The 14,425-nt window shown below is 35.9% G+C and overlaps 1 pseudogene across 1 annotated transcript; it reads left to right on the top strand.

The window, feature by feature from the left end:
• Positions 1–177: 177 nt before the first annotated feature.
• On the top strand, positions 178–11,854 carry LOC306652139 (flavin-containing monooxygenase 5-like; annotated as a pseudogene). The gene is made up of 6 exons: positions 178–219; positions 334–496; positions 1,148–1,283; positions 2,670–2,868; positions 5,774–6,116; positions 11,620–11,854. The product of its transcript is annotated as a flavin-containing monooxygenase 5-like (transcript).
• The last annotated feature ends 2,571 nt before the right edge of the window (positions 11,855–14,425 follow it).

The raw sequence follows: 14,425 nt of genomic DNA, 5'->3' as shown, positions 1-14,425 counted from the left end.
CAGGATTTATTCAGGTACTACAATGCCTTAAGGCAGAAAGTAAAAATCCTCACAAATCCTACTTTTCTAGAGGCACAGGAGAGTACATTAGCCTGTCTACTCCATTTTACTTTACCTGCCTTATAGAAGTCTTCTCATTTTGACCACAACCTCAAACAAAACTGTTCTTTATAGAGTATGAAAATCAAATATTCTTTCAAGGACCTTAATGATGTGATGGTACCTGTGGTATTAACATTTTGTGTAACATTTTGCAGGATAAGTCATGTCTGAGAAGATATACACTCTACCTGCTACAGTTACAGTCCCCTGTGTATGTTACTTTTATTTCAGGCCACTGTGTACAGTGTGAAGAAGAGACCTGATTTTTCTAGTTCAGGCCAATGGGAGGGGGTCATTGAGTGTAAAGGGAAAAAGAAGGTTAATGTCTTTGAGGGAGTCATGGTTTGCACTGGCCATCACACTAATGTTCACTTACCCCTGGAAAGCTTTCCAGGTGAGTGACCTACCAGAAAGGAGGATGACCCTTAAGCCATGCCTTTGACACTAAGAAATAGAAGGTTCTGGTCTATGTATTTCTGACAAGTAGAACATTATTGTATTCAGTTTCACAATGACTTTGGTCTTCTTAAGGATCTAAAAGAAAGACTGTGGAACTCTTACCCAGCATTGATTCAGATGTGAAATTTTTTAGTGATTGAGGAAACAAACAAATATTGAGTTTCTAAGTGTTAAATGAAAGCTTGAATAATTTAGTTTCAGTTTGGGGCCTGAATTTTCTTTTTTTAAAAAATGCACTTTGTGTATATCCTAGAGTATACAGCAACATATATACTCTAATTGAAATGGGAGTATGTATCTAAGGGAATGAAAAGACAAAAAAGAATGGCAGTTTTCTGAATCAGTTTGGGTTTGTGAGTCTGCAAATACAAAATACAAACGACTTATGACAAAGGAATCACAAGTTACTATTCTGGGGCTATGGAAGAAAAAAATAAGCAAAAGTGTTCAGAATGACAAGAATAGTTGAATAAAGGGAGATCATATGGAGAATACATGCCTCAACTTTAAATTCTACAAAAAATGATTTTAAAATGATATCCATCATATAAACTATCATTAAAAAATATTTTCTGTTCTTTTGCAGGAATTGAGAAGATTAAAGTACAGTACTTCCATAGTTGAGACTATAAAAACCCAGAAGCATTGGTTGGAAAATGAGTATTATTGTTGGGAATTCTGGAGGAGATCTTGTTGCAGAGATTAGCTAAACAGCCAAGCAGGTTTGAGTCAATGATTTACTTTGCTTCATTCTATCTTCAGTCTTATCAAGAAGGTAGACCCAACAGATTATGGATGACTGCACATTGCCCATCAGTAGCAGTGGCAAATATGAGGTTTGGTTTCATTGCTTCAATTGGCATCATGATTGATGCTAATGGAGGGGCATGATTACTGGTTAGAGTTCCACTATTCAGTTGGCCTTATACTAAGGAATAATTTCACTGTTTCAGGCTGCACTCAGAGTCCCAGTTAGGGCTGGGGCTGTAGCTCAGTGGCAAAGTGCTGAACTGGCATGTGTGAAGCACTGGGTTCCATCCTTAGCACCACAGAAAAATAAAACAAAGGCATACTGTCCATCTACAACTACAAAAAAAATTTTTTTTAAAGAATCCTAGTTAGCCTCTCCTTGGATTTGATGAAGACCAGGTATTTTCTGGAAGAGGTTGTGTAAATGCAATATTGAGAGTGTGAATTATCCATTGGCCAGAAGAAATGCCATGTTCTCATATAAAGGAAGGCACATTTTGGTAATTAAAAATTTTTACTTAACTGGATGGTGGGTGAGTTTCCTTTTTGCCCCTCAAATGAAAAAAGGAAAAAAGCAATCTAATCTTCCCAAAAACATATAGATATCAGCAATTACCCACTGAGCAACTTCCACAGCCCTTTTTATATTTTATTTAGATACAGGGTCTCACTGAGTTGATTAGGGCCTTGCTAAATTGCTGAGGCTGACTTTGAACCCATGATCCTCCAGCCTCAGCCTCTGGAGCCACTGGGATTATAAGCATATGCCACTGAGCTGAGCCTATTCCATCATTTCTAATGAGTCCTATTGTTCATAAGTGCTAGTGAAGTTCAGAGGATGGAGAGGGAATTCTCAACCTTAAAGGCCAGTGGTATTCTCATAGAGGAAGACAACTTGATCTGAATCTTAAAAATGAATGGGTCAAATGGCGGGTCCATTCCAAGTTTTCTAAGGAATCTCCACCCTGCTTTCCAGAGTGGCTGCACTAATTTGCAGCCCCACCAGCAATGTATAAGTGTACCTTTCTCCCCACATCCTCGCCAACAAAAAAAATAAAAAAAAAATTACAATCTTTAATGCTAGAACAAAAGAAAAAAAAAACGAATGGGCTGAGGAGAATTTAAAAGAGAAGAACTTTCCAAGCACATTAACTTTAAACAAAAACATAGTGGTGGATCACAGTGAGATATATTCTTGGATAGTGTTTGGGAAGGAAAATGGCAGGAAATTTTTTAAAAAGATTGTACAAAACTAAAATGCCACACTAGTGAGATTGAGCTTAAACTTGAATAAAGTGGGAGTGCTTTCAGATTGTGAGCCAGATTGATGACAGTGAACAATATATTCTATGCCTTAGGTATTCCTCAGCACCAGGAGTGGTGCTTGGATTCTGAATCATGTAGGGGACCATAGATATCCTTTTGATGTGTTACACTTTTCTCAACTTAAACATCTTATATCAAAGATATGTGGCCAAGCATTAACAAATAAATTTTTGGAAAAAGTATGTATCAAAGATTTGATCATGAAGTTTGGCCTGAAGGCTAAACACAGGTATATTCTCAGGATGAGAATGGAGTTGGTATTGGCTAAGATACAAGAACAAGGATTGTTCACACAGGCTAACAGAACTATCTCAACCTATATATTAAGACAACCCAGAGAATTTGAAATTAAATTTTTACCTTATCAACCACAGAAGACCAAGATCTGCTGATCTAAAGGATTTCTGTCACTTATTCTCATTGCCATTAACCATTTTCTTATTCTGTCAGGTATCAATACTTTTTATATTGTGCTCAACAACAACAAAAAAGGTAGTACAGGGCAGTGCATCATTCAGTCAACAAATATGGGGCACCTGTTGTGAGCAAGGCATTATATTGGGCATGAAATACAGAGAGAAAAGACATGATAATACAAATAATACCTTACCTTTTTTGAAGAGTTTTTAAAGACAAGCACAGTGATGAGTTATATGTATTATCTCATTACCCTCACAAATACCCCTGGGGGTCTGTACCTGTTTTATGTCCATTTTACAGAATAAAAAAGTTGAAACTAAGAGAAATTAAGTAATTTGCCCAAGGAAAATATGAGTAACAAATTGAAGACTTCAGAATGGATCTTACCTTAAAAATATAAATGTGAAGACAGACAACAGGATATGACAAAGAAATGCATAGGATGCAGAGTATAAAAAAATGAGGTTGTCATACAGCCAGGATGACCATTGTGAAATCATTTCTATATACTGACTTTAAATGAATTTTTAATAATTTCTCATGTTTGAAAATGAGAAATGAAGATCTACAGAAAAGCAGTTCAATGATAAATACATTGAACATTCATATATTTTTACCTAGATTCAAGTATCAAATATGGCCATATTTACTTTTTCTGTTTTCCGTTTTAGAAGATAGGAAGATCCAAACAATATGTAGCATACGTACATACATACTTAAGTATATATTTTTAAAGTGAGTCAAAATCATTAATATCTACCCAAGAAAAAGGGCACTCCCTAATATACCATAATACAATCATCACATTTGGGCAATTTAACATTGATAAAATACATTATCTAAAATGTTGGCATATTCAAATTTGCACAGATATCCCAATAATATTCTTTTCTTTTTTCTTTGGGTATTGGGATTGAACCCAGAGTCACTTTCCCACTCAGTTACATTTCTAGCCCTTTGTATTTTTTGAGATAGGGTCTCACTACTTTGCTTAGGGTCTTGCTAAATTGCCTAAGTAATTTGAAATTAATTAGCCAGATGATACTTGGATGCTGTGTTTCCCAACAATTTTTCATTTAGTTATTTAAGCATGAATATCTTCTGTAGTTGCAAAACAAATTGAGGTGTTATGAAATAATAAGAGGTAGGTAAATAGTGTCAGCATGTAGCATTCTAATTATAATATCTTAGAATAGCAAAAGGCACATTATAACCTGAGACCTGCACATAGTCTGATATATCTACACTACATGGCAACGATACAAGAGTAGTTGAATATATCTCTAGGTCTATCAGGTAAGAAACTTTTTGTATGCTCTGCTAAAAAAATGTTTGGGTGGTTGGGGATTTAGCTCAGTGGCAGAGCACTTTCCTAGAATTTAAGCAAATGAGTGACATGATAAATCTGTAAAAAAAGTATTGTAGAATGACCACAGCACTTGACCCAATAGTATTCTTTCTAGCTTTTTATTTTCTTTTCCAAATTGAGGATCCTAAAATCATTTTTATTTGCCTTTCTATTCTAAGGCAAATGGTATATAAGGCAGATAGAAAGGGAGCCCTAAAGACAACTGTAGTAGTTCAGGGGAGATAGGGAGCATTCTGGATAATTTTCCTTTTTAAGGTATAAAGAGGATAGGCTTTGTGTGAGACAGATAAGAGACAATTTTGTGACTTGGCCATCTATGTAAATGGTGGTACTGCTAGAAAGGGAATAGGTTTAGAGAGAAAAATGAAATCGTGAGTTTGGGATGAAGAAAAGATTCTTCCTAAAGATTAGAATGAAAGCAAATTAAATTCAACAAATCAGGTATAGTTGTAAACATATAATATTTCTGAGGCTAGGCCAGGAAGATAATGGAATGAGGACTGTCAGAGCCTACTGACTTAAAATTCAGAAATTAAGACTGTTAAAAAACTGAATTGAGACTTTTTTTTAAAAAGACCCAAGATACTGGAAACAAGACTTACTTATTTTGATACCCTTATTCCATGTTGTCTTTAGAAAACACTACTTAACAGGTCCAAAGTATCCCAACAGACTTTATAGAAAGCTATTTTAATAGAAGTTCTAAAATGCTAGACTGTATGACATTGGTTAAGTCACTTCACTTCTTTTAACTTCGGTTTCCACATCTATACAACCTAGATAATGACACCTATCCTATCTCCTTCTTAGAGTTTGTGTGACTGTCAAGTTAATGCATGGAAATGTAATTTAAATTCTACATTGCTATATGGATGTAATTTATTACACAGTTTGGGAAATGAAATTCTAAGTCTACCTCTTGGGCCTTTGGAATTAGAAATGGAACTGAACAGAATAGTAACAGACAAGTTCTGCCACACTTAATAATATGTGGACAAAAACTATTGGCCTACGGCCTTATCATACCACAGAGTGTTAGTATTACTTAAGAAACCACATATGCATTCTTCAAATAAGACTTTTCTTCCTTCACTTCTCCAGTACTTTCCCCTTTCAGTTACTTCTAGGGTTCAGCTTTTGCCCTGAAAATCTGATGTAAAGTAGAATTGGTAAAAAGTAGAACTTTTCCATATTTCATTGGTAGACTGAGTGGAAACCATTGACATAATTTATCCACCTCCACCAAAGAAAAAATTACTTACATGATTTATCTCTCTCTTTCCCCTTCTTTCCCTCTCTCTTGATCACTCTCATTTCTCCTCTTCATCTTTATTGGCACTCATAAAGCTCTGAGCCAGCATCCAAAAGTAAATGATGCTATGCCAAATATACAATTTCTGGCTTGCTAAAAGTGAAAGGAAATGTGAAGGAATTCACAGAGACAGCTGCCATATTTGAGGATGGCTCCAGAGAGGATGACATTGATGCTGTTATCTTTGCCACAGACTGCAGGATTGCCTTTGCTTTTCTTGAGGATTCCATCAAAATGCTCAAAAACAAGATATCCCCATATAAAAGGTCTTCCCCCTAGAAAAGTTAATTCTTGTTATCATAGGCATGATTCAACCCTTAGGAGTCATTATGTCCATCGTAGAACTCCAAGGATGCTGGGCCACTCAAGTATTTAAAGGTAAGTGACTGTACAAATTGACTACTTAATTACTTGATGATGTTTAATTGTTTATGTACTTGCCTTTAAATAGCAGTATGTATGACTGAAATCTTGAGGGTTGCATAATATCTGGCATAAAGTTATTACTAGAACATTTATTTTTAAGTGATTCTAAAGTAGTAATTTATAACCATAAACATGTATTAGAATCACCTGGGATATTTTCCAAACTTAGAGATGCTTTGAGCTCATCCCTCTCAATGCTTATTCAGTACGTCTGGGTGGGACAGGCATAAGATTTTTGACAAAAATTTTCCCCAGATTATTCCACTCATCTAAATTTTGGACAACTGGCATGTATTTGTGAAGTAAAAATGCCATCCTTTACTATAGAGAATGTCAAATATAGAAATGGTGTGACTTAATTTCAGACAGTAAGTTAACACCTGGTAGGAGACTAGTCCAGAATGTAGAATATTCAACTTTCAAATCCTCACACTCCCTTTACATACCTTCTTTCAGTTTTAGCTAGGAGTACTAGAAAAAAATTTTGAGGTTTGGGATATTAGGCTCAATATGAGTCAGCAGAAGATAAGGCTTCTAAAAGGCATGATTAATTCTATCATCATCAAAAAATTATTATGTCCCAGAACACATAATTGTTCTCTAAACTGATCAGACTACCACCTGAAAACTTTAAAAAAGTAAAACTGGAATTCATTGAATAAGAAGAGAGATAAGAATTATTTAAGGAATGTGAAAACATATCATTTCAAATACAGAAGAATTTGCTGGAGAAGTTTAGGCAAAAGAAGTTAAGATCTGGGGGAGATCTGAGAGTTCCCTTCAAATATTTGAAGGAATAACCTACTTAGGAGTGCAAAGAGTCAAACTAGAATCAAGGAGTGAAATCTGGAGGGTTGTATAATATCAACTTAACATTAAAAAATAAACGTGACAAGATATTTTCCTTTTTTGTCCATATAATGGTTTATTCTTAAATTGTTGTTTTTGGATATACATGACAGTAAGATGTATTTTGACATATTATACAAATGTGGAGTGCAACCCATTCCAATTTGGATCCCATTCTTGTGGTTGAACATGATATGGAGTTACACTGCTCTTGTATTCATATATAAGCATAGAAATGTTATGTCTAATTTATTCTACTGTCTTTCCCATTATCATCCCTCCTCCTTTCCCTTCATTCCCCTTTGTCTAATACAGTGAACATCCATACTTTTGCTCCCTACCCCCCCATTTTGAGTTATCATCCACATATAAGAGAGTACTTTGGCCTTGTATTTCTTGGGTCTGGTTAATTTCTTTTTTTAATTTTTTTTTTTGGTGTAGATGGACATAATACCTTTATATTATTCATTTTTTATGTGGTGTAGAGGATTGAACCCAGGACCTCACACATGCAAACCAAGGTCTTAAACATTGAACCACAACCCTACTCCTGATTTATTTCACTTAGCATGATATTCTCCAGTTCCATCCACTTACTGGCAAATGCCATAATTTCATCCTTCTTTATGGTTGAGTAATATTTAATTGTGTTTTTTTACCACATTTTCTTTATTCATTTATTGAAGGGCACCTAGGTTGGTTTCATAGCTTTGCTATTATGAATTGAGTGCTATAAACATTGATGTGGCTGTGTCACTGTAGTTTGCTGATTTTAAGTCCTTTGAGTATAAACCAAGGAGTGGGATAACTGGGTCAAATGGTCTTTCCATTCCAAGTTTTCTGAGGAATCCCCATACTGCTTTCTACAGTGCTTGCACCAGTTTGCAGTTTACCAGCAATGTATAAGTGAACATTTTCTCCTACATCCTTGACAACATTTACTGTTACTTGTATTCTTGATATATTTCTGTCTGAGATTAACTCTCAGTATAGTTTTAATTTGCATTTCTCTCATTATTAGATATGTTGACCATTTTTTCATATTTTTTGTCCATTTGCATTTCTTCTGTGAGGTGCCTATTTGGTTCCTTTGCCCATTTATTGTTTGAGTTTTTGAGGATTTTTGGTCTTAAGTTTTTTGAGTTCTTTGTATATCCTTGAGATTAATTCTCTGAGGTTTAGATGGTAAAGATTTTCTACCATTCTGAGAGCTCTTTTGATGTTTCCTTTACTGCAAAGAAGCTTTTTATGTGATACCATCCCATTTATTGATTCTTTATTTTATTTCTGTTTCAGGAGCCTTAAGGAGGATGTTGGTTCCTGAGCCGACATGATAGAGAGTTGGACCTACTCTTTCTTCTAGTAGGGGCAGAGTTTTTAGTCTAATGCCTAGATCAACAAGAACTTTTCTTGGGCAACCTCTGAAATTGTGAAAAATCCAAACATAATAGCAAAAAAATGTCACATGCCTAAATGGCCATTTGAACAGAGGTGAATGAAGGAAAGTTAAGCTTCAGAATAGAGAGAAGCCAGATGACTTTGAAGTTTATTTCTAAAGCAAAAATTATTTTATCTTATAATTATTATAATAAAATTTATTATCATTACTAGTATTTAATTAAAACTATTCAGTGTTTTCATTGGAATTATAGCTTACTGTTTACTAGTGAGATCCTCATGATTTCAGAGGGAAAAATACAGTGCTATATAGTTAATAGGTAAAAAACATCTTTCCAAGTGTCTGGCATTTCTTAATTTCTTACAGTTTACGCAGTAGGTCATGTACTATTTAAGAGCACTGGATCACCAAATGCAAGTAACCCATGGCTGGGCTTAATTCTGGTCATATTAAATGGATATCTTAATTAGATCAATTAAGTAAGGGGAGAAAAATTCATTAACATAGGTCAGAGCATCTTAGTATGCTTGAAGCAAATGGGACTCTTATTCCATGCCCAAGTAACTTGAGAAGAGAAATTGGAAATATGAATATTTGGAAGAATCTGCATTATGGATATGAGAGTAGGTGATACAAAGGAAAATGTACAAAAATTTCAGTTTCTTATAGTAACAGAAGCCTAGCACACATTCTTCCAGCTTTTGCAAAAAAGAAATCTTCAGAATTCCTATTCCTACAGGAACCCTGAGTTTTTTATTCTAGCCATGACTTACCTGTCTACCTAAAAAATTCTTGTCTTTCTCATCCCTGAATTTTATCTTCACTAGTTCATCTTTGACTTAGTTTCTCCTAGACTTTCAAGCCTACCCAGCTCAGTCTGTCCTCTTCTTTCATCTGTCTCCCCTCTACTGAATCCCATTTTTCTTCTTCCTTCATTCTCTGGAATTATTGCCCTTTTGTCAAGGGAAATATTTCACCCTTTTCTATAACACTGAACCCATATTCTTGCCATGAAGGAAATCAAGTTTCTTTGTTCTTTGCCTGTTTTGCCAGTCTCAGAAGTGTTCTTTCATTGAGCAACTTTCTTTCCATGAAAACCATATTAAATTATACCAATTCTTTGTGTTAACAGAAGATATAATGTCATAGGGTGCCATTTAGTTTCCACCACAGATTGGTATAACCTGCTTTTGCAGGTTCATTTTCACTAGTCTTTACCACACATCAAATCTTCTAGAAGCACTGGATGACGTACTCACTAAGCAAAAATATAGCAGATATCCTTGTACCCAGAGCTTTTGTTTCTGATGTTCTCCTCTTGGTATGCCCTCCCTTTACTTTCTGTTTATACAGGACAAACCTATGCATATTTCCTCCCTCCTTTATTAGTATATTGAAGGCTCTTTAAATAATCATTTATTTACCTTTCAAATTCCAAGGCTAGACCAATGCCTAGCACATAGAAGATATCTAATAAATGTCACTTCTAATGAATACAGTATGGCCTTCAAGCAAATGAAGTTCTGAATTTTGAAGTAGAAACTTCTTAAGATCTCAGCTTATCAAGTGCCTTGGCCAATTTCTCTTCTTGTTAAAAGGCTGAAATTGTCTGGAAGACCATTATGGCAGCCAAATCTCTTTTCTCTTGTAACATTATACCAAAATGTGCAGGGCAAATCAGGATTTTAGAAAGTCAGAATTACACAAATACAACATGTCTTACTCCTGCGAGTAGATCTTGAAAGACCCATTATCATAGAGCTTAATTTAGGCTCTCTTCATTCCCACATTGTCTTGGGACCCTGGGAAAATAAACTTCAATTCATCACTGTTTTTCAACAACATTGTTCAGCAAACATTTACTGATCTCTCAGTATATATGATCTCCTAGGTGCAGAAAAAACAAAAATAGAAAATCCCTATTTTCTTGGTACTCAGAGTCATAGAATGAAGATAGACAAGAAACAAACATTTAATGTGTTCATTCACTTCACAAATATTTACTGCATCCTAAGCAGAAAGTCTAATAACAATGTAGAGGCGTTACTATGGTAACAGTGGACAACAAGTACCCAATTCTTCCATGGCTATATACTAAAAGAAAAAAGGAAATTTTGTTATATGAGTGGGAAAATCATCAATATTTATATACAATTAGAAGAAAATGACAGTAAATTGAGTTCCAGGTATTACAAGTAATTGAGAATGTTGGGAAATAATGTTATAGCAATTAAGGAAAATGAAGTCAGGGGTATTTATAGAGGTGATATCAAGAAAGTTCTTGACTCCATGCAAGAAGTTTTTTTTTTTTTTCTTTAAATGTACACTATAGAGAACCACTGAAAGATTTTAAGTGGGAGGGGAGAACTCAAATCAGATTTTCAATTTAGAATACATGTTAGAGGGAGTAAAATTGGAATGTCAGTCCAAGTAAGACCTCATGAAGCCTTTAAACCAAAGTAATGGCAATGTAAATGTATAGGAGGTGACAAACTTGAATGAAACTTCATAGGAACTTTTAAAAGGAGTTGGTGGCAGAATACATGTTGGGGATAAGAGAGAAAAGAATCTTTCCAGGTGCTGTGTCATTATTGTAAACTAGGAATATAAAAAGGGGAGCAAGATTTGGGGGGAGACAAGAAATATGATGCAATATGTGTTTAAACAAGATAACATTAAAAGTTATTAAATTCAAAGAGAACTGCATCATGGCATGTTGCAAATATCTTTGTCCATCAAATCTTAACAGATTTTTGTTTTTGTTGTTTATGAACTGTCACCCCCAACAAATAGATCTCCACCCCCTCCTCCTCCTCCATAAAGTTTCAAGCAAATAAATGCAAGACTTACTTGCATTTATTTACTCCCTCTGACATGTATTCTAAATTGCAAATCTGATTTGAGTTATTTACCAGTCAAAATCCTTCAGTGGTTCTCTATAGCCTACATTAAATACAAATTTCTTGCATGGCATCCAAGAACTTTCTTGATATTACATCTATGAATACTGTATAAGAACTATTTGAAAATAAGATCTCAAAATGTATTTTTTGAGCATCCTAAAAGATCTGTGATTAATTTCAAAAGAAATATTCTCATTATTCCTTATTGATTTGTAAGTAATAATTTCTGTAGCTAACATGAGAAAAGACATCAAAAAAACACAGTAAGTTCTGAGTATTGAATTTCTGACTTCTGTTGTTTCAGGAGGAGCATATCAGGATAGTTACTGGAGTGTGCCCAGAAAAGGGCAACTAGAATGGCAGAGAGAATTAAACCTGTTATATAAGAAACCTGTGCTGGTTAGCCAGATAATGAGAAGATTAAAGTAGTTATGACAGGTGATTTTCACATATTTTAAGACCTGTCAGGTGTTAAAATTCAATTCTATGGTTCCAGAAGGAAGAGCTAGTTCCAATGATGCAAGTAGAATAGAAGTAGATTTGGGGATCTGTACAAAAAATAATGTTTCAGCAACTACAGCAATCAATTATATCATCTCCTCAGATGGTGAGATCTCCAAGGCCAGAGACTTTTAAGGAGGAATGAGATTGTCACTTGATATTGTATTGTAGAAAGAAACATTGGACTAAGACACATTCCTGTACTGAAATTCTACATTCCAGAATTTTATGTAGAGTAACATTATAGGATTGTGGCTTAAATTTTCTACATGCCATATTGCCTACATATCTGGTCATAAGGCTATATATCTGGGCAAAAGGCTAATTGTTTGAGCTAGAGTTGTTCATATGAACTTCAAAGTGATCCTGCCTTTGTCTAGCCATGTCCTTTGTGTTAGATCCTAGTACAGGAACTGTTTGTACATTAATGCTTAAATTTATTTGTCAAGATTGGGTAATATGAGTAACCCTTGGCCTTACCCCCCATACAAACTCCTATCTAATAAATGAGGTTAGACAGTGAGAATTATCTTCCATAGGACTTTAGCATAAAATGTGATTGAGAATTTATTTTTACTTCCTTTACTCTCCATTGTATAAAGTATCTTTTTTATTAAACTTGTGTAGGTGCGTTTCTCCAGTCCCCTCCTTTTTTGATATGGTATTTTATTACATTTTTCAGTCTGTTGAACCCCTGGACTCAGTAATCCTCCTAATTCAACCTCCCAAGTGCTGGGACTGCAGGTTGGGTCGCCACATCCAACTTGCCTTTTGACCTTGTATCTCATTTTCCATGTGATTTTAAGACTATTTGTCATTTCCATGTGTCCATATTTTATTTACCAAATCAAAGACTATGTTAGGGAGGAGGCAGGTATTTGTTGGAAAGAAGAGTACAGTAAACATGTTAAGACAAAGCAGAATAAAGTAAGCTACACATTTTGATACAAGTGAATACTTGTCAAGGCATCACCTGAGTGGTGTATGGTGGGTGTAGGCTGGGTGCACTCCCCAGGAGTGGCCAGGCAACACCATCTCCTGCAGGGCAGCCACTGCGTACCTGCTCACTCCAGCGCTGGGCCCTGTGTCCTCCGTGGTTTAATACAGCACAGTGTACCCTGAACTAGCAGGCTGGGAAGGCTTTGGGGACCCTCTCAGCCGCAACCTGGTATCAACACCTGGGATGCTGGTGTGAGATGGTGAGTGGCCATATTTGACCCTGTTGGTGACGGATATTGGGTGCTACTAGTGCTTCAACTGTTATTGTTCTGGGAGCCCTCGGAAAGTTGGTGTGTGCTTGACACTGGCCCCATCAGGGGGCTTGGGCCTGTTTGTGGGCCAGGCATTGTGGAGGGGGCTAGGGGTCACAGGTCAAGACATCACCTGAGTGGTGTATGGTGGGTGTAGGCTGGGTGCACTCCCCATTTGGGGTGGTCTCCGGGGTGCAACATCAAGAAGCTGGTGAGAATGAGCTTCTTTGTCCTCACCTTTTCCTCAGAGTCACTGGGTCAGGATGGAGCATTGCTAGGTCTGGAGTCAATGCGTTGGTTAATGCGGTATGCCTTTAATCCTTGAGGCAACCACAAGAGGAAAACTGAGCTAGTGAGTGTGTGCCAGGTTGCTGCTTATTTTTCTTATTCAAAGTCATAAGAAAACTTTTAAGCTATGACCCACCCTCTGCTTCTTCAAAGAACGTTGGAGACCCGTCCCATTACTCTGATTAATGGTGGATTTATTAGTGTCTGAGTCTCAGCATTGCAGACTTGTTATCTAAGGATGATTGATATTTTGTGAACTTCAAATGTCAAGTGCCAGTCACAGCAACCCACCCTTTCAGTCCTCTCCACTGGGCTCTTTCCTCCATGTCTGCCCTTGTTCCCTATCCCAAGTGGGTGTTGTGTAATACCTGGAGCAAAACTTTCAGTGTCTGCAGTTTTGTCAGTCCACTGTTTCTCCCTCTGTTGACTCCTATTTAGAAAACAGAGAGGTAAGCTCTAAAATTGGGAAGGAGGATCTACTGATTTCAAATGACCTTTTGAAATTGGAGAGGCAATCTCTTGTGCAAGAGCTTTCCAACTTAAATCTGAATTTCCCACCTAAACTTTACCAAACCTGCTAGGTAGCATCTTCTTTCCTAGAAGTTTGTTCTTTAAAAATATTAATACTTCTATTTAATGGTGTCTTGGAAACATATAAGTGAACTTGTTTTGCTGCTAGCTGCTTTAGAAAACTTAACTGTAGCACATTCATTACCTGTATCCTGAAATACTGCCACACTAAGAAACTGCTTACTCTGTGTTTAATGGAAGTTGCCAGCATTGGCTCTGTTCTATGTCAGGTGAAGGTGATTCAGGTGAGACCGTAATTTCCATTTGATAACATTTTAAAGATCTGAACTCAATTATGGTCAGATAGCTTGACAACATAACTTTTAAATTAATGCTTATCTTATGTTTGGAGTCATTTTCCTCCCTCAGGCTTTCATAAATGCATCCTTTCATGTTTTACTGCATTAAAATAAATTGCTCTACTTCTAGTTAACTCTTCCATTACTTATAAAAGTTTATTTCATGTACCTGTGATTTTTGCTTAATAATTTAGTCTGTGAG

Source organism: Sciurus vulgaris (assembly GCF_902686455.1).
Source record: "Sciurus vulgaris genome assembly, contig: HiC_scaffold_631_arrow_ctg1, whole genome shotgun sequence".
NCBI lineage: Eukaryota > Metazoa > Chordata > Mammalia > Rodentia > Sciuridae > Sciurus > Sciurus vulgaris.
The sequence above is the reverse complement of the archived record's forward strand: the minus strand, read 5'-3'. Positions and strand labels throughout refer to the sequence as shown.